Genomic DNA, 20128 nt, shown 5'->3' with positions numbered 1-20128 from the left:
TGGAGCCACCTTTCATCACTGTTCCAGTAGTGACCTCATCCCAGGATGACTGGCAATGGAGATTTCCATTCACTTCTAGAAAACACATCTCTGTCGCCATCCTCCCACCAACACTCACATCTCACCCCAGTAGGTCATTGGAATGTGCTTATTTGCTACTCAGACAGTTCTCCGAGCCAGAGCCATTGCAAGTTCAAGAACTGCCCATGAGTTACCAACGTGAGGTTGTCTTTGCCCAGGATGCCGCTTCTGATATCCACAGCACCTCCCTAAGCGGGGGAATGTTCTTCTGGGTCAGCTCCTCCTGCCACTTAGCCTTTAGCAGCATCCGCCAGTGTCGATAAGGATGAGCTATGGTTCGTAGGCCTAGGTCAGACTCACTATCACTGAGCAGAAAGAAATAGTCCAGCCCCTACTCCACCCTCCAAAAAAACCACTAATCATGGAAGCAGAGCAAAAAACCTAAATTCAGCTTGAAGGTTCTTCCCAGTCTCTTCCAAGGACGTTCGGCGGTAACTGTTTTATATATGCTCCTCTAAAAGGCCTATCCAGGTAACTTTTCTCACACAAAAGAATTATATACTGTGCCCAAAGGGGTAGTCATCTGTTTACGAGAAGGCTGCTTGCAGATGCAAAGTGACAGACTTTTTCCAGATTTGAAAAGGCCTATAAAGGATTCCAAAGACCAAGTTTTAGTCCTGAGCTGCATTAAACCATGGTTGTTCTGGTTTGGAGGCCTTTCCAACACATGGTGACTCTTAGTGACGAACTGTGGCCTTACACCCTGTCTTTGTTTGATTCCTCTGCCCCATGACATCCCCATCCTTTGACTCCCACTCGTATGCACACATATTACAAGGCCTCTGCAGGCAGGACTCAATTTGGACCAGCTGTCTTCCCTGTTACTTTAGATCAACATAACCCCTAGAATACGCTCTATCAACTTGCCCATGTGAAAAGAACTCCAGTTGCAAATCTTTCTCTCAAGCCTGAAACATTCTCTATTGTGACATTTGATATAGCTTTCCTGTTTGGGTGTACAGGGTCTTTTCCTATTGCTGGGATTTTCCCTCCTCACCCCCCATTTATAATACCACCAATATCTATACCATCTCTCCCATCAAGAGATCGGGGACCTCCCCTTGACCTTCAGTATCAGTTACTGTTAGGATAACTGTCTATTTTTTGGGCATCACTTTACCCCCTCACACATAAATCTACGATACCATCAAGGTTATCTTGTGAATTTCATGATACTGTTTGACTATCTTTAAATGATATAGTAATAGAAATAGACATTTTTAGTGGATTTGTGGTAGAAAACAAAGGGAGAAGGTGTTAATGGAAGCTGTAACTCTCTCTCTAAGAAGCTCTTCTTCCATACAGACAACTCTTTTTCTCCCAACCGCTTTCCCCAAGACAGCAGGGCAGGGCCCAACTGATGTGGGGCCCTAAGATCTTCTCAGGATAGCACAGCGCCTGCCACACCATTGAGCAGCTGTTTGATAGCCACCCCTTAGTTCTGCACAGTGTCACTGGGGACAAAGGTTTGAGCCTTACAATCAGGTCATCCAGAGAGACAGGCCAGGAATTAACAGCTCAGACCAAGTTCTCTTCTCCCTCCCTTTCTTCCTTCTTCACCAGTGGTGATAATTTATCTGGGCATCTCTTCACTAGTATCAGAACTGCAGAACTGAATCCACTGGCCTCTTTTACCTGAGCACGCACACATTGATCTTCTCGGAGAACTGAACGTGTGTGATTCACTTCCTGCACTCCTTCTCCAGCCGCTGTCAAACCTCTCTCTTTGTCTCTCTCCCTAATGATCTGAGCCTGGTCTAGGGGAAACTTTCTGAGTCCCCTGCACACTGTGACCCCAGGATAGCAGAGGACTTCTGGGGTAGAACAATGGTTCTCCCCAGTGTACGCCTGCTGTCCTTGCATTCATTATTTCCAGTGTCCCCTTTAACTGTCAAAAGTGTTTCCATTTTCTGGTAAATTATGCAGTCACTCTATTCCTGAGAGATCTTTCAACTTGGCTTGGACCCCAATGTCATGGCTCCTGGCAGGCAGTCTGAAGCCCCTGCCTCCCCCCTGCAAGATTTCACAGAAATCCGGGAGTTCCTGCATTGGACCACTCCTCTGCTTCTCTACAGCTTCCTGAATTCTGCTCTTCTCCAGTGACCAACCTGGATACACAATTCTGCTTCATTGACTGACTTGAAAACTGAACTGATGCTTATCCTACAGGCCTTTATTTAAATTTCCAAAAACTGCTGGGAATGGCCATCCTTGGCTTTGCACGCCCCTCCCCCTCTTTCTTGCTGGTTCTCTCCTTGCTTCCTGCCCTGGCTGTCTCTTATCTCCAGTCCTCTGTTCAGGAGCAATAAACACATTCCTCCCTCTGCCTCCTGCAGAGCCTGGCTGCTCCTATCAGGGCCCCCTGGAGGCCTCAGCTTGTATCCCAAGAACGTGCCAAGAAAGTTTTCTAAATATCCTGTTCTTCCTGAAACAAAGTCTGGTGAAAACATTTTTGCATCATGTAATTAAACGTAACTACCTAACTAACTTTGATTTAATTGTGCTTATCTTGGTTCTTCCTGGCATACAGACAAGAGTAAACTTTGGCACAAAATATGGGAGGAATAATAAAGAAGAGTTGAAAGGAAAGCAGGAAAGGCAGGAAGGAAAAGAGAAGGGAGAGGAGAAGGAGGAAAAGACTCCGGAAGCCATGTTTCAGGCATTATCTTCCTGAACAATGGTTCTACAGCTTTCCTGTTAGTAGGTCTTCCTGGGAGGGTGTGTCAAAGCTTAGATGTGTAGAGTTTCATGCCCAAAAGCCTTGACCGGTAGAAACAACAAGAACCCCACTTTCAAAGCTCTTCTAAGAACATCTCTGAGCTTAATAAGTAAATTGATTTTAACAGTGGTGGAGGGTGATAATTTCTTTTGATCAATTCATTTGAAATGTACAGAGATCATCATCTGTCAATCTGAGTACCTCGTTTTATCCTGAGACTCTGAGGACATCTTAAGTAGCACAAGCTTTGCATACAAGCATTAGAATATCAAGGTCTTGGCTGGCGCCGCGGCTCACTAGGCTAATCCTCTGCCTTGCGGCGCCGGCACACCGGGTTCTAGTCCCGGTCGGGGCGCTGGATTCTGTCCCGGTTGCCCCTCTTCCAGGCCAGCTCTCTGCTGTGGCCAGGGAGTGCAGTGGAGGATGGCCCAAGTGCTTGGGCCCTGCACCCCATGGGAGACCAGGAGAAGTACCTGGCTCCTGCCATCGGATCAGCGCGGTGCGCCGGCCGCGGCGGCCATTGGAGGGTGAACCAGCGGCAAAGGAAGACCTTTCTCTCTGTCTCTCTCTCTCACTGTCCACTCTGCCTGTCAAAAAAAAAAAAAAAAAAAAAAAAAAGAATATCAAGGTCTTTTTCCAATTTAACCTTAGTTCAAACAGTAGACACTCTAGCCCCGTCTAGCACTTTGGCACACAGATACAACTATAGTTCATAGGAGACAGTGTTCACTAAATGACTGAGTTATTGGCTGGAATTCTTTGAAAAGGATATACCAGGGAGTATTCATGATGTAATTCATGGAGAGTGCTTAGTACTTTGCCAGAATTCAAGTGTTGTTTTTTTTTTTTTTTTTTTAAGATTTACTTATTTACTTGAAAGGCAGAGGGACAGACGGAGGGAGAGGAAGGGGGGGGAGGGGAAGAGAGGGAGAGAGAGAGGAAAGAGAGAGAGAGAAAGAGAAAGAGAAAGGAATCTTCCATCCACTGGTCCACTGCTCAAATGGCCTCAAAAGCCAGGTTTGGGCCAGGCCAACAGTAAGAGCCAGGAACTCCATCTGGGTCTCCCACATGGGTGCCAGGGAACCAAGTACTTGGGACATCTTCTGATGCCTTCCTAGTCACATTAGCAGGAAGCTAGATCAAAAGCAAAGCAGCTAGGACTCGCTGACACTCCGGTAATGAAGTGCTGGCTCTGCAGGTGGCAGCTTAACCCACTGCACCACAACACCAGCCTTGGAAACAAGTATTATTAAAATAAAAAGAACAGTGCTTTCTCTGTTGGAGATGAAGAATGACAAGCTTCCCATCATGTGATGTCTAGTGTGTTTAAACAATCTCTAAACTATAAGAAGAGTGCCTCATTCCCCTGGGGGACTAGCAGGGAGAGGCCAGGAAACAGGATGACATCGACATCGACAGGACTGACGTGAACTGTGTTTAAAAGCCACAAAGTCTCTGCTTTTGATTCATCTTCAGTTCTTATTCAAAAAGTCCTTCCCCATCTCCTCCATGCTCACCCTATTTTTGGCCGCCGCCTTTTAGTTCAGAGCTGTGCCCAACTGCAGCAGATCATGCAGACAATCAGACCTCACCAATGGATACCTAAATAGAAGACCACACCCCATAAACTTCAGAGCTAACATATAGTCATCCAAATAGGACTGAGAAAAGAAACCTCACCTGTATGAAATTAGTCCAACACACTCTGAACAGCTTGAAGAACCCTCCTGAAGTTGAGCATTCCTGGTCCACTCTCTTGCCATCTGATTTTAATCCAATCCCTAAGTCCATGTTTTTCTCATAATCTCCTCTTGTTTGCCCCATCTTGGTTTTCTACTTAGAGTTGACTCCCTTCCCACATTCTTCTATACATATACCCATAAACGTGGTATATCTGGACACATTAGTGGCAGAACTAAATTCTCTTTAGGTAAAATCCAAAGACTCAAAGCATTGGAGGAAATGTTTCAGTTGTACTGTCTTCTCCACACCTCCGTCCTGTAGTTTGTGAATCTTCATTCTCTGGGAATTAGACTCAAAAGACCTCCTGGAGGGTCTTCTAGCAAATCCCCTCCATCATTTTCACAAGGAAGAAAGAAATCATCAACTCTCACTTTTTTAAGTTAATAAAGGCACATATTGTTCTCCATGTAAAAGAGAAACTGAATGTCTTATTTTTGGGCCTACCAGTGCCTTTGTTCAAGACCAGATCTGGATGGACAGTTATATAAAGGACCTGTGCAAAGGTCAACTCTCTTTGTATCCATGCCTGGTCTCCTTGTACTTAATGCAAGATTGGACAAGATCTGCTTTACAGAATCATGCTAAGGGTCCACCGGACTGATGACTTCATCATCTTCCGCGAGATATTAGCTTTCAAAATCCCGAAGCACAGGATGAGAATACTTATTTAAAGTCTTATAATTCATTGCACGTACCTCTGTAATCACAGGGAGAAATAAAAACACTTCTGGTGTGAATCGAGTGTGGTGTGTGGTGAGCACTCTCTGATTTACAAGGGTTACTTAAAATAGATGAAAGCAGACTGGTGTTCCCTTCAGAGAGTTTTTCACACCAGCTTGCTGTTTGACAAATGTGACCTAACCTGCTTTAGCATTTTTTAAGGTCAACTTGAGAGGTCTCACAATGTACAGATCCTTATTACAGGGGCCTTCCTGTTGGCTGAGGGTATGGAAAATGCACCAGCAGCCTCCATCATCTTGTTTAGCCTGCCTTGGGATCCTTCCTTCAATATTGGGGGTAGGTTAACGTGACATATCTACAATTAAAGGGTGATGTCAGTTGACACAATGCCACAGAGGCCAGTTAAACATTGTTCCTTAGAAAAAAAAGAGCAGGATTCAATCCTGAAAACGTTGGTAGTGGTCCAGGGGCTGAGTCATTTGGCTCCTTCAGAGCGTCTCAGCTAGCTGGAACATGCCGAGAGTACAAGTTCTCTTCACACCATGGAAGCAGAGAGCAGGAAGCAGGAAAATGTGATTTTAACATAAAATACTGCTCTGGGAGCTACTGTTTCCCTACAGTTCAGGTCTGATCTTATTCATGGGCATGAACCCCTGGTACTAGAGCCCCCCACTCTGCTGACGGGGAAAGGCAGGCACTGTGCTCCCCTATTCTTTCAAAATCCAATGTGCCATTGGGTGCTTCAGGTTTTTTCTCTTCATTGCCTCTTGCAAAAGAGCTGGGAATTGGAAAGATTACATCTAATTTATGAGCACCTCCCATTTTGATGGGAATACTTGGGATGTATCATACTTGCATCCTTTTTTAGAAAAAAAAATGCCTTCATGGAAAAGAAAGAAAGCACAATAAAAAGTGACTCTTCCTCGTGTTTGCATGATTGAAGATTTATACACAAATAAAGATGTCTAGCGTAGAAGAAGACAATATGGCAGCCTTTCTAGATGGAGGAGTGGTCACTTGCCTGTATGAGTTTCCTATTGTTGCTGTAGCAAATTCCCACAAACTTGGTGGCTTAAACGACACAAGGCTGTTATCCTGTGGTTTTGCCCTCACCAGTTTGACATTGGCCTCCCTGGGCTAAAATCAAAGTGTCTGAAAGTGGGGACGTCTGGGCTGATGGTTACCGGTTGGAATGCCTGGCGTCCATTTCAGAAATGACTGGGTTCCAGTCCGTGCTCCGCTCCTGATTCCAACTTCCTGCTAATGAGCACCCTGGGAAGCAGGAGGTGATGGCTCTAGTACGTGAGCCCAGGCCAACCGCATGGGAGACGTGGATTGGGTTCCTAGATCTTGGCTTCAACAGTCCCGGTCTTGTGTGCTATCTGGGGATTGTACTAGTGGATGGAGGCATCTCTCTCTCTCTCTCTCTCTCTCAAATTAATTATTTTTTAAATTGTCAGCAGGATTGCATACCTGTGGAGGCTCCAGTCTGTGCATCGTCATATCCAGCAGAGGTGAGCGCAGTTCTCAGGTCACAACATGCTAACATCTTCTGACTCCTCCTTACACTTTTAAAGACCTTTGTGATTGTATAGACCTAACTGGCTAATTCAAGATAATCTCTCTCTTCTAAACTTGGCTGATTAACAACCTTCATTTCATCTGCAACCTTTATTTCTTTTTGCCATGTAGAGCAACACAGTTGCAGGTTCTGGGGCTAAGGACATGGACTTCTACCTGCTACAATTTCTAACATCCTGTAAAATCACACCAAGTAAAATCTAAATGCAAATTAGCTGCTTGTTGTCTGTTTTTCTACAAAGGAAAAACAACTGAAATTGGATTTATATGACAATCACACAAGAAAACCGAGTTACAAATTTATAGTAGGAGAAAGGTGTGTTGTTCTAATGTATTTTAAGATCCAAATATTCTTAACTAAAAATCTGCTGAGAGCACTACTATAAACAGAAGACTATTAAAGTTAAGTAGTGATCAAATTAAGTTAAATTCGATTTAAGTTAAATATTTATCAGGAGTGAAAGGAAACATAAATGTTGAAAACTCAAATCCTTACTTCTCAACTGTCTCCTCATTTTTCCCACATTGTATTTCCGGCTGTTTGGAAGTAATTTCATAGGTTTTGTTAGCCTGTAACAGAAGAAATTCGTAACCCTATGCTGTAGTGTTCAGATCTAAAGGGCTTAATGACAAAACAAGATGAACTCAGAAAACCTTGTTGCCTGGGAGCTGAAGTAAGCTAGACAAAGGTGATCACCTCAGTAGATGTAGGTATTTTGATTCATCAGTAACACATGAGCTTTTCTTGCTAAAATTTTCAAATAAATGATATGATACATGCAAAAAAATCAGCATTGTTTATTCTACCTTGAACATGGTTTTTGGTACCGAGGACACAGTTGTGTCATAAGCGAGGAAGACCAGATACCTCTCTTTGTGAGGTTTACAGTACAGTAGAGGGAGAAAGACAATAGAACTGTGCTTGCTTAAAATAATGAATAATTTTATGTTATGTGCAGTAGCTAGATTAATCTGTCCCACTTAGCATATGAGAAAAATAAGGTCCAGGAGTTTTATTAGTTGCATAAATGCCAAGTAGAGTTACTAAGTGAACCTGGGGGATGTAACTTTGGAGTCTTAGTTCTTTGACTCCTACAAGAAACCAAGATGGGAATTTAGCTAAGATGTTATATGTTAACATGGTGGTGAGCCTAAAATTTGTCCATTTTTACACAGACATACCAGGATTTTAGATCCTCTGTCACTCACAATTGCTCCCTTGCTCCTTTGGATAATTGTTCTAGTGTTGCTATTTTATATGCTATTTGATATGACTGAACAGCAGAAATGAAACTTAGACCGTGGGGCGTGTGGAGCCGTCAGACCACGGAAGCAGTCTTCCACCAGTCCGTCAGGGCCTCGTGGGCCCTCGCAGCACATTGTGGAGTCCACAAACCCAACTAGGAAAAAACATTTTCTTTTTCTGGCTGAAGCTCACCTACTCCTTACAAAACAACTCAAAGATCCAACACAGGAGTAGAGGTCCTTTTCTTTTTTAAAAAGATTGATTTATTTACTTGAAAGGCAGAGTGATAGGGAAGGGGAGAGAAGGAGGGAGAACGAGAACTTCCAGCTGCTGATTCACTGCCCAGACGGCCACAACTGCGAGGGCTGGACCAGGCTCAGGTCTCCCTCATGAGTGTCAGGGGCCAAGTACTTGGGCCATGTTCTGTGGATTTTCAAGGTGTGTTAGTAGGGAGCTGCACAGAGCATTCATGACTCAAAGCAGCACTCTGATAGAGGGTGCCAGTGTCACAGGGGGCTGTTTAACTACTGTGCCACATGCTACCCCATGGAGTAAAAATCTCTATCCAGTGTCCAACAACTGTATTTTGCATACTCCATATGCTCTAGTTACAAGGTTTACTGACATTCCACCCCATTGTGAGGCAAGAGATGCAGTGAATGTGTACCTCCAAGAGTCTGGGTCCAACGTAATCTGATGATTCCTGTGTGGATTTCAAATTCTTGCGAGTTCTGCGCCCATCTTCATAATGTAGCTTTAGAGGTATTGCTTAAGAATAACAACACTAGCACCTGATAGTGGTTTCTCATTCTATCAGTTTCTGTACTAGTTATTTAATCCCTCCATGCCTCAGTTTTCCCCCTTAAAACATGGGTATATTAATACTTTCTGCATAAAATTATAATAAACAGATTCCTGAAACTCACTACAACCAGTACCCAGGGAGAGTAAACACTGGGTACTTGTTGGCTTTTAAATATTCTCTCAACAGACAGTGAGTAAGTGATTAGGTATTCTATACACTGTCCTGGGTGCTGGAGACGGAGCAGTTGGCGGAAGAGAATCAGGAAAGAAGGACGCCCTGCCTTCATGGGGCTTGCTTTCTAGGGCTGAGAGGTTAGATATTTGATTGATTTGATAGAATGCTGGCATTTTTAATCTACGCCAACAAAGCAGCCAACTTCTACATCCCAACTCCTCTGTCATCTTGAAGGTCTGACAGTGTTGGGGGATGCCCCTGTTTTATTCTCCATATTCCCATCCTTGCTTGCTGTCTGCCCCTGTTTGAAGAGCTAAGGATGCTAGGGAAATTAAATGAAGAATGGAATCTTCTACTTACTGCCTCAAGAACAGGATCTTGCAGTCTCAAATCAGACTGCATGAATTCAGATTATCGCATTGTGCTTACTTGCTGTGGGATCTTGGGCAAGAATCTTGACCTCTTAGCTGCCACATCTGTAAAATGGAAATAACAACGCCTGCTACAGGCAGTGCTGAGTATCAAATAAACTAATACATGCAAAGTACTTAGAAAAACGCTGGCATATAGTCAGCTCTCCATGTGTGTTAACTCCTACCACTTTTTATTGTTTTTATTGTATATCATTGTTACTCTTTTCATAGGCAGTGTCAACTATGAAAGTGGTCGCGGGCATGGAGATACTCATGGTCTAGTGAGAAGAAGAATGTGACTGTGACATGCCAAGCAAGTGGTGAGTTCTGGTGCAGACTAAGAGGTCCAGGGTACTGGTGGCTCCATCTGCTGCCCTTCTTCACCAACCCTGACGGATCACCCACTGGCAAACCTGAGAAGGGTGAAAATATTCCCAAATCCAAGGACTTGAGAGGAACAGTCAATGACTCACCTTCCTAAATAAATATTTAATATTACTTTATAAATTGTCATATACACATACATATACTGCAAGGTAAAATTTCTCAGTTTAGTCATTTTTAAACGACGTATTTATTTATGTGAAAGTTGGTATTACAGAGAGAAACACACACAGAGATCTTCTATCTGCAGGTTCATTATCCAAATGGCTGCCACAGCTGGGACTGAGCCAGGCCAAAAGCCAAGCGCCTGGAACGCAGGAACTCCATCCGGGGCTCACTTGTGAGTACAGGGACCCAAAGGGTCGGGCTGTCTTTCATTGCTTTCCCAGGCATGTTAGCAGAGAGGTGGGTGGTAAGCGGAGCAGCCGGGGTTTGAACCAGAGCCCAGATGAGATGCCAGCATTGCAGGAAGTGGCTTCCCCTGCTGCACCACATCTCGGGTCCCACATTTGAGTCATTTTAGAATATACAGTTCAGTGAATTTCAGGTACATTTGCAATATGCAGTATTCAAATGTTACATATACAGTCTTCACCACCAATTCCATAACGTATCTCTCAGCCCCACAAAGAAATCAAATACCCCCAAGTTCTCCCTCCCCACCAGCCACTGGAACCATTAAGTCATTTTATGTTTCCTAGGGTTTGTGCGTTATAGGCATTTAGTATAACTGAATTGATATGATATGTAACTTTTTGAATTTGGCTTCTTTCACTTAGCATAATTCTTTCAAGACTCATCCATGTAGTAGCGTGTATCAATAATTCATTCCTTTTTATGACTGAATAATATTTCACTGTACATTCAGACCACAATTTTGTTAATGCATTCATTAGCTGATGGCCATTTGGGCTGTTTCTACTTGTTGGGCATTGTGAATATTGCTGATATTGACACTTGTCTACAAATTTTGCGTGAATATGTTTTTATGGCTTTGTGGTATATACTTAGGAGTGGGATTGCTAGGCCAAACGTTTGTGTTTTTGAGGAGTTCACACAATGCTTTTCACAGTGACTTACTCCATTTTATAGCCCGACAGCAATGAATGAGAGTTCCAATTTCTCCATAGCCTCATCAATATTGGTTTCCTCTTTTTAAAAAGTTCTAGTAATTATAAATGATAATAATCATTATATGATTAAAGACACTAGGCAACTTTTCATGGGCTTATTAGCCACTGGTATATTTTGTTTAGAGGAATGTTTATTCAAGTCCTTTACAGAGATTTTCATAGGGTTGTGTTTTTATTATTGAGTGGTAAATATTCTTCATAGACTGAATTTTAGACCTTTATCAAAACATATGATTTGCAAGTATTCTCTCCTGTTTATGGGTTATCTTTGTCACTTTCTAGGTAATGTGCCTAGGTACATAAAGTTATCAATTTTGATGGAATGTAGTTTATTATATTTTCAATAGTTATTTGTGCTTTTGGTATCATACTTAAGAAACCATAACATAATCCAAGGTTATAAAGTTTATACCCCTTTTCCCCCTATGCATTTTATAGTTTTAGATCTTATATTTAGATTTTTTGCCTATTTTGAGTTATAAAAAATATGTGATATAGGGAAGGGAGTATAACTTTTTTTTTAGTGTGTAAATACCAGTTGTCCCAGGATCACTTTTTGAAAAGACTGTTCTTTCGAACCCCACCAAATGGTCTCCATAATCTTATTAAAAATCACACAGTTATTCTTGAGTGTTGAAAATTAACTGAAATGTGATCCCTGTTGAACGTAAGAATGGGAATAAGAGAGGGAAGAGATGTGTAATTTGGGGCATGCTCGGGCTGACTTGCCCCAATTGGTAGAGTTGGAAACATACCAGGGGATTCCAATTCAATCCCATCAAGGTGGCATGTGCCAATGCCATCTCGCTATTCCAGGTGATCAATTTCAGTTCACAATTGATCATAATGAAAGGACTGAGAGTCAAGGGGAGCACATGGGCAAGTCTAGTATCTGCTGACACCAACCGATAGAATGGATAAAGGGGAGAGTGGTCCAGCATGGGAAGTGAGATGCTCAGCAGACTCATAGAATGGCGGATGTCCTAAATAGCACTCTGGCCTCAGAATCAGCCCTGAAGGCACTCGGATCTGGCTGAAAAGCCCATGAGAGTATTTCGGGCATGGAAAGCCAAGACACTCTGGCAAAAAGATCTCTGTGAGTGAGATCCCAGTGGAAAGAACAGGTCTTCAGAGAGGGAGGTGCCTTTCTCTGAAGGGAGGAGAGAACCTCCACTTTGACTATGACCGTGTCCAAACAAGATAAGAGTCGGAGAACTCAGGGGGCTTCCATAGCCTTGGAAACTCATAACTGGTGCATAGGGAGATTACTGATGCCATAAACAGGAGTGTCAATTTGTGAAGTCAACGGCAGGAGTCACTGTGCACTTACTCCTCATGTAGGATCTCTGTCCTTAACGTGCTGTACACTGAGGCTTAATGCTATAACGAGTACTCAAACAGTATATTTCACTTTGTGTTTCTATGGGGGTACAAACGATTGAAATCTTTACTTAATGTACACTAAACTGATCTTCTGTAAAAAAAAAAAAATTATCAATTCCCAACTTGACTCTCACTGGGATTAAACATGACAATAGGTCTGATCTGATTTCATCATCATTTAAAAAAAATCATCTATTATTTTTCACTTTATGTTTCTGTGTGGGAGCAAACTGTTGAAATACTTACTTAAGGTATGCTAGGCTGATCTTCTGTATATTAAGATAATCGAAAATGAATCTTGACGTGAATGGAGGGGGAGAGGGAGTGGGAAGGGGGGGGTTGTGGGTGGGAGGGACGGTATGGGGGGGGAAGCCATTGTAACACATGAGTCGTACTTTGGAAATTTATATTCATTAAATAAAAGATAAAAAAAATAAATAAAAAAAAATCAGTTGACTGTGGATACGTGGGTTTATTTCTGACTCCATTAAAATCTATCCCTTTGATCTAATGTCTGTTCTTATGCCAGTACCATACAGTTGAGTGTTTGTAGCTTTTAAGTTACTTTTGATATCAGAAGTTTAAGTCTTCTAACTGTTATTCATTTGAGATTTTGGCTATTCAGTCTCTTGCATTTCCTTAGGAGTTTTAGAATCATCTTTTTCAGTTGTGCAAAACAAAAGAGGCAGTTTTAATTTTGATAGGGGTTGTGTTGAATCTGTAGGTTAATTGGGGACAATGGTCATTTTAACAATATTCATTTTTCCAATCCACAAACACAAGAAACCTTTCTATCAGTTTGGGAGTTCTTTGATTTTTTTCAACAATGGTTTACAGGTTTCCATGTGTAAATATTATACCTTCTTGGTTGAGTTTGTTTGTAAATATTTTCCTCGGTTTATTTATTATAAATGGCATAGTTCTCTTAGCTTCATTTTTTTACTTCTCATTGCTAACGTACTGAAACAATTAATTTTTGTATGTTGATCTTGTATCCTGAAACTTTGCTGAACTTGTTTGTTAGCTCCAGTGCCATTGCTGTGGATTCTTGTCTTCTCTAAATTAAATGATGTCAGCAGCTTATGGAGCTGTTTCCCTGCTTCTTTCCAATCCGAATGTCTATTTCTTTTTCTTATCCAATTGGCCCAGCTAAAGCCCCCAGGACAGTGTTGAAATGTCTTGTTCCTTATCTCATGAAGAAAGTGTCCAGTCTTTTCACTGTTAATTGTGCTGTCAGCTGTGTGTTTTTCATATCTAACCTTTTATCACGTTTAAGAAGTTCTCTTCCATTTCTAGTTTGTTGTATACTGTTAACATAAAAGGTGACTGCATCAAATTCTTATTCTGTATCTATTGATATGATTCTGTGGCTTTTCATTTTCTTTGTTCTACTAATGTGACGTATTAAATTGATTTTTGTAACCAACCTTGCATTCCTGAAATAAGCACTACTAAGCCATACTGCAATACTAGTTAATGGCGAGTTATACCTTAATATGCTGAAGAATTGTGTTGGTTTGTATTCGGGGATGGGGTTGTAAATGTATTCAGAAGAGATACTGACCTTTAGTTTTATTACTATGTCTTAATCTTGCTTGAGTAATCTAGATAAACACATCAGGGTAATACTTGCCTCTCAGAATGAATTAGCAAGTAGTCTTTCCTCTTTTACTTCTAAGAGTTTGAGGGTTGGTTCTAATTCTTCTTTTAATGTTTTATGGAGTTCACCATAAAGCCACATGGTCCTGGGCTTTTCTTTGTCAGAAATTTTTATTGGTTAGTAGGTTGATTGATTGGTTCGTTGGTTGTTTTTAATTACTGACTCAATATCTTTCCTACCTATAGGTCTGTTCCAGTTTTTTCTTTTTTCTTGAAACAATTTGGATTTCCAGGAATATGACTATTGTAGTCCAGTTATCCAAATTGTTGGCATACAACTGTTCATGGCATCCTCCTGTAACCCTTATTTCTGTAAGGTCAGTGATGACACCCCATTTTCATTTCTGATTTACTAACTTGAGTCTTTTTTTTTCTTGGTTAATCTAGCTAAATGTATGTCAAGTTGTTTTTGAAGGGATGTTTTCACTTTATAGCATCTGCTTCCAGTCTGGGGGAGGACATGCTGGTTCCTAGGAGCACAGATGTAGTGCTCTCTGAGGAGCAGTGTTTTAAAAGTGATGGCCCTGTTTGTATCTGATAAATGGAATTATTACACATATATTGACACACACAGAAATTCTCTCCCCCTTTCAGTTAAATGATGTTGGGTACATTCTGACAGACACAATCTTAAGCATGTAATAAGAAGAAATCATTGCTAACGACACTGCATTGTGTCACAGTCATTTCAGTGTTTATGCTCCCTGTCAGAAACAAGTTAAACCAAATATCAATCTCCACTCGTATGCATCCCCTTTATGCTGTCACCATCCACAAATGCTTTCTTAGCGGTTTTTCTGTATGTGCATCACTCATTGTTCTTTATAGGGCCCATTTCACCCCACCCCACCACCCCTCCAAGTCTCCTCACTGTGAAGTAAGGCCATAGGAACACTCTGTCCGATAGCAACACAGCCATTCCCTTTTCCTGATCTGAAACTTCACATGTCTGTCTGCTCTCCTTTCATGGGCTGGCCTACCATCTAGCAAATTCCTATCCATTCTCTAAATTCTCTGAGAACAGAGAAGGGTCAAGAGGGCTAGACTTGTTTTGATTAGAAGAGTCATTATGAAGGGAATGAAGTGGGTGCACCTTGATCTGCTAATTAGACAAGAGCAAAGGCACGGTTTTTGAGTACAAGGCAGGTCAGTCATGCATGAGGGATGATCTGGGCAAAGGTTTCATGGCAGGAAAACATGGACTGAGTGCAGGGGAGCACAAGGTCTGAATGCAAAGTATAAATAACCTTAACCTCCCTGGCAAATAAACATGCACAAAGCACACCCAGGCATATGGAGACTGTTTTTTAACTCACACAAAAGCATTCCACTGCATTTGACATGACGCCATTTTCTCTTGCATTTTCCTTCAGTGGAAATGAAAACAAAAAACAAGGAAGGTCCCGAGTATTCATCCTTGGGGATCCTGCAGAGACTCCACAGACATCTCTAGACAGCAGTCAGGGGCGACTCATACTCAGAGCCTCGTGTTGATCAGAAATGGATGTTATACTTCATGAATTGAATTGCTTGTGTATGTACACTAGATTTCTGCATGGACAGGCAGCAAAGATCCCTGCCATTGCTCCGTATACATGCCACTGCTTCTTTTAAAGAGAGAAGTCCCCATTCTGCGAATTTCAGGGATTCTCACAACTTCATTTGATAAACCTTCAGGACTGGGTATTTGGCACCCGTGGTTAGGTCACTGTGTCCGCACGGTTCACATCCAGGGTCCTCTATTCCAGTCTAGTTTCCTGCTAATGCACATCCTGGGGGCCAGCAAGTGATGGATCCAGCACTCAGTCCCTGCAGTTCACAAGGGAAGTCCAACTAGGGTTCCAGGCTCCTGAATTCAAACACCCCCAGCCTTGACTGTTGCAGCCATTTGGGGAATGCACCAATGGATGAAAGATCTCTCCCCTCTGTTTGTCTCACTGTCCCTCCCTGTCTCCTTGCCTTTCAAAGAAAATGATAATAAATTTAAAAAATACATTAATTTGAAAAAATACATTTGAAAAATACATTTAATTTCGTCTTAAAAAAAAAAAAAAACCCTGGAAGCGTAATACTTTTCTCTCCCTTTTTTAGACAGATCCAAGGGCTAATTTGCCAATGGGTGCACATTTAGTCCTTGCAGAGTGAAAAATATTTTTTTTAAGATTTATTTATTTATTTGAAAGAGTTACACAGAGAGAGAAGGAGAGGCAGACAGAGAGAGAGAGAGAGAGGTCTTCCATCCACTGGTTCACTCCCCAGTTTGCCACAATGACTGGAGTTGGCCCATCTGAAGCCAGTAGTCAGGAGCTTCTTCCGGATCTCCCACATGGGTGCAGGGGCCCAAGGACTTGGGCCATCTTCTACTGCTTTCCCAGGCCATAGCAGAGAGTTGGTTGCCTGTGAAAGAAGAAAGAAAGAAAGAAAGAAAGAAAGAAAGAAAGAAAGAAAGAAAGAAAGAAAGAAAGAAAGAAAGAAAGAAAGAAAGAAAGAAAGAAAGAAAGAAAGAAAGAAAGAAAGAAAGAAAGAAAGAAAGAAAGAAAGAAAGAAAGAACGGAAGGAAGGAAGGACGGAAGGAAGGAAGGAAGGAAGGAAGGAAGGAAGGAAGGAAGAAAAGGAAGTGGAGCAGACGGGACTTGAACTGGCACCCATATGAGGTGCCGGCACTGCAGGCAGCGCCCTTACCCACGACGCCACAGCGTTGGTCCCATGAAAAATCTTGTAAGAGCTTGTCATTTTATAGATCATGCTTTTATGCCATCCTAGACATATATGAGATATATTTGAACTTGCCCAAACAGACCCAAGATTGCCATATTAAAGTTGCATATACATAACGATTTACTTACATTTAAAAAAATTTACCCCTTGAATAGATATATTTTAAGAAACTCTGCATAGTCAATGAGAGAAAGCCCCATTTTAGTTGCTACAAATAGTAAAAGGAAGCAAAAGTAAAGCCCAGTTGTTGGATTCTGGCTAGAGAAGAGGCCTTTTCCAGAGGCCTTTGTCTGTTAGAAAGGGAAACCTGCAAGTTTTGTCCCCAGATATTAGAAACATACCCACAGGCAGCTGAGGATTCAACCTACACAAATAGCAACAAGAACAGAGAACTGAAAAGGGGCAGTATGTCCTCAGTAGGAGTGGAGCCTGTCTTTTTCACCCAGTTGCCTAAAAGGGTATGTGTTGCCCCACCTGGGAGACTCGGTTTAGGTCAAAGTGTTGAGGGCGCAGAGAGGGCACCCAGCTCACTGGTAGCGCTGAAACGCAGATTCCAAGTTTTCTGGAGGACGAGTCACAGGAAATGATCTCGGCTTCAGCGAGGCGGGGACGAATGACAGACAGGGAGCAGGGAATGAAAGGAGAGAAGAGACTGGAGAGGGAAGGCAGCATTCATTCGTGAAGAGCTTGGCAGATCAAGCTGTGTTAGGATTCCTTGCAAGGGGCCATGGGAGCCTTTGAAAGGTTTCAGCAGATAGCAATTCAAGCTCCAGAATATCATTCCTCCGTTTCCATGCTCACATCCTTGGGTGTATAAACCCACCTGACCCTTACATGAACATAACAGAGAACTGCCATTCTACCCAGTGCTTTACTTCCCAGCGTTGATTCATTCGCACATACGTATCAAGTGTCTGCCATGTGTCAGTCATACTGCGCTGGGTCATCAGTAGTGAACTAAAAAAGCATAAAGTTTTCGGTCATGTGGGGCAAACAGACTAAAAGCAAATAAATCAGCACAGTTGTTCCTGATCAAATTCCAGAAAGAAATAATGTGAAATACAACTGGGATAGCAGTTGGTGATGGGAAGAGATGTATTCTTTCTTTCTTTCTTTATTTTTTATTTTTTTGACAGGCAGAGTGGACAGTGAGAGAGAGAGAGAGACAGAGAGAAAGGTCTTCCTTTGCCGTTGGTTCACTCTTCAATGGCCGCCGCGGCTGGCGTGCTGCATCCGGCGCACCGCGCTGATCCGAAGCCAGGAGCCAGGTGCTTCTCCTGGTCTCCCATGCGGGTGCAGGGCCCAAGCACTTGGGCCATCCTCCACTGCCTTCCCGGGCCACAGCAGAGAGCTGGCCTGGAAGGGGGCAGCCAGGACAGAACCTGGCGCCCCGACCGGGACTAGAACCTGGTGTGCCGGCGCCGCTAGGCGGAGGATTAGCCTAGTAAGCTGCGGCGCCAGCCATGAGGTGTATTCTTAGTCAGGCTTGTCAAGGAAGCCCTCCAAGAAGGAGGCATGGCAGCCAAGATTTAAACATCCAAAATAATCAGCCTTGAAGAGGGTTGAATGAGTTTTCTAGACCATGGGAATGTCATGGATGAAGACCGTTGGTATATGAAACCTTGGCATATTTGAATACAATAAAAACAGAAATGTGGAAAACTAGATGAGGGAGGGAGGGAGGGAAGATGAGGAGCAAGACATTTCCCAAGATGGACAGGGACCTAGTGATGCCAGTTATAGGGTAGGTCAGAGAACGATGGGAAGCCAGTGAAGGAGCTGGACAGCGAGAGATGCGTCGCACATCGTATTTCCCTCTGGCCACAGGGAGGCTCAGTGACTGCAGTAGTTTCTTTCCAGGGTTGGACCAAGGTCACAGTGATAACTACAGAGATAAGTAAAAGATTCAAGTGAAAATATTAACAGAAAGTGGTGATTGTGAGGGTGAGAAGCGTAGACGTTTGGAAAAGATGCAGGGACCAAGCTCATGACTTCCTGGGGAGAGCCTGGCCGCATAGAAGAATGTGAAGGAAGATTATCTCATTTCAAGGCCATGACAGTGCTCCCGACAGCTTCTGTAACAAGATAAACATCTTGGAGGTTCTGGAGTATCTTCAAGTCCCAACTCAAAGGGTGGCCTCGTACAATTCTCTTTGTCTCCAAATACTGATGCACACCCGAAGCTGCCTTCCAAAAGAGCATTGAGCTATTAAAAACTCTAATGAAATCTGGAAATGTGGTATTGATCAGGGGTGTTTTCTTCCAGTCACCACCAGGCTCTGGAGAGAGCCCAATGCAGACATGAATTATCTTTCACGTCATCACTGTCGTACTTAAAGAGGCCACTCACCATGCAGTTCGGGGACCACCTGGGAAAGGGGTAGGGTGGACCCCAGTGAATCACCCAGGCCAGACCACCCCTGAGTGGAAACTGTCCCCATGATGCTGATCTTCGGCCAGACTCAGCCCCAACTTTTGTTTGTTTCCTTGTTGTTTCTCCTCATTTCTTGGATGGCCATTCTTTGGGCTCTCTTGAATAGTAAGAAAGATAACTGGTGTGTATTAGGCAAGAAAGCATGTGTGGCAGCCAAGTTCAGATTAGAAGAGTCTTGCTGCAAACCTTCAATGTAGAGAGGATTATCACTGTGCTCACAATGGGAAAAGTAAAGTTTGGATATGTGATGAGCTCCATTCAAGAGTCTTGCAGCTCTAGTAAGTGGTACGGCTAGTGGGATATCAGCTAGTAAAATCAACAGTGTACGTGCTATAAAGCACTGTCCTTTTTTTTTTTTTTTTTTTTTTTTTTTTTTTTTTTTTTTTGACAGGCAGAGTTAGACAGTGAGAGAGACAGATTGAGAGAAAGGTCTTCCTTCCATTGGTTCACCCCCCCCAAATGGCTGCTATGGCCCGCGTGCTGCGCCGATTGGAAACCAGGAGCCAGATGCTTCCTCCTGGTCTCCCATGCAGGTGCAGGGCCCAAGCACTTGGGCCATCCTCCACTGCCCTCCCGGGCCACAGCAGAGAGCTGGACTGGAAGAGGAGCAACTGGGACAGAACCAGGGCCCCAGCTGGGACTAGAACCCGGGGTGCCGGTGCCGCAGGCAGAGAATTAGCCTAGTGAGCCGCGGCACCAGCCATAAAGCACTGTCTTGTACCAAGCAGGAGCATACCAGGTCTATGAACGCTGACGCAACTGATCTTCACCGCGAGTGAAGTGAGGTGGAAAACCCATAGAAATCACTATGAAATAGGTGCGCCTATCAAACCTCTATGTAGCCTGAGGCCATCCAGACGGAAAGAGCTGGCGTTTGAACCCGGGTATCGTGGTTCTACTCCCTGCCCTAAGTTTTCCCAAATGTGTGCTCTTTTCATTGTACAGCTTTGCACAGATGATCACTTCGAAGACAG

At 43.0% G+C, this 20128-nt stretch overlaps 1 long non-coding RNA gene across 2 annotated transcripts in view; it reads left to right on the top strand.

The window, feature by feature from the left end:
- LOC138846587 (uncharacterized) overlaps positions 1-20128 on the top strand; it is a 90788-nt gene that overhangs the window by 4295 nt on the left and 66365 nt on the right. The window contains exons 2-3 of one of the 2 annotated variants that reach the window (XR_011384115.1): positions 6688-6738; positions 9675-9763. This is a non-coding gene — a long non-coding RNA (uncharacterized lncRNA). Of the gene's footprint in view, positions 1-6687; positions 6739-8670; positions 8814-9674; positions 9764-20128 lie in introns of those variants that run through there. The other variant, XR_011384116.1, reaches the window with a different exon arrangement.

The sequence above is a fragment of the Oryctolagus cuniculus genome, chromosome 18 (genome assembly GCF_964237555.1).
Source record: "Oryctolagus cuniculus chromosome 18, mOryCun1.1, whole genome shotgun sequence".
Lineage (NCBI taxonomy): Eukaryota > Metazoa > Chordata > Mammalia > Lagomorpha > Leporidae > Oryctolagus > Oryctolagus cuniculus.
The sequence above is the reverse complement of the archived record's forward strand: the minus strand, read 5'-3'. Positions and strand labels throughout refer to the sequence as shown.